Genomic DNA, 252 nt, shown 5'->3' on the forward strand with positions numbered 1-252 from the left:
TGGGATTTGATGGTCAGTGGCAAAATGGCAATTTGGCTGGACAGCAGGGAGCAGGAATCTCACAAGGTCAGTTGTTGGTCATTCCAGTTCCAGGACTGAATGTGTTATGGTTCTCTTGTATATTATGTGTTAATTCAATGCTGCAGCACTTCATCACACATTCAACCAGTGATGAGTTAATAACGATGTAATCCCTCTTTTGGGATTACTATATTCACTAAAGGGGTTAAGGGCCCTAGAGGGTTAACTATG

This window comes from Ascaphus truei, chromosome 3, assembly GCF_040206685.1.
Source record: "Ascaphus truei isolate aAscTru1 chromosome 3, aAscTru1.hap1, whole genome shotgun sequence".
Classification (NCBI taxonomy): Eukaryota; Metazoa; Chordata; class Amphibia; order Anura; family Ascaphidae; genus Ascaphus; species Ascaphus truei.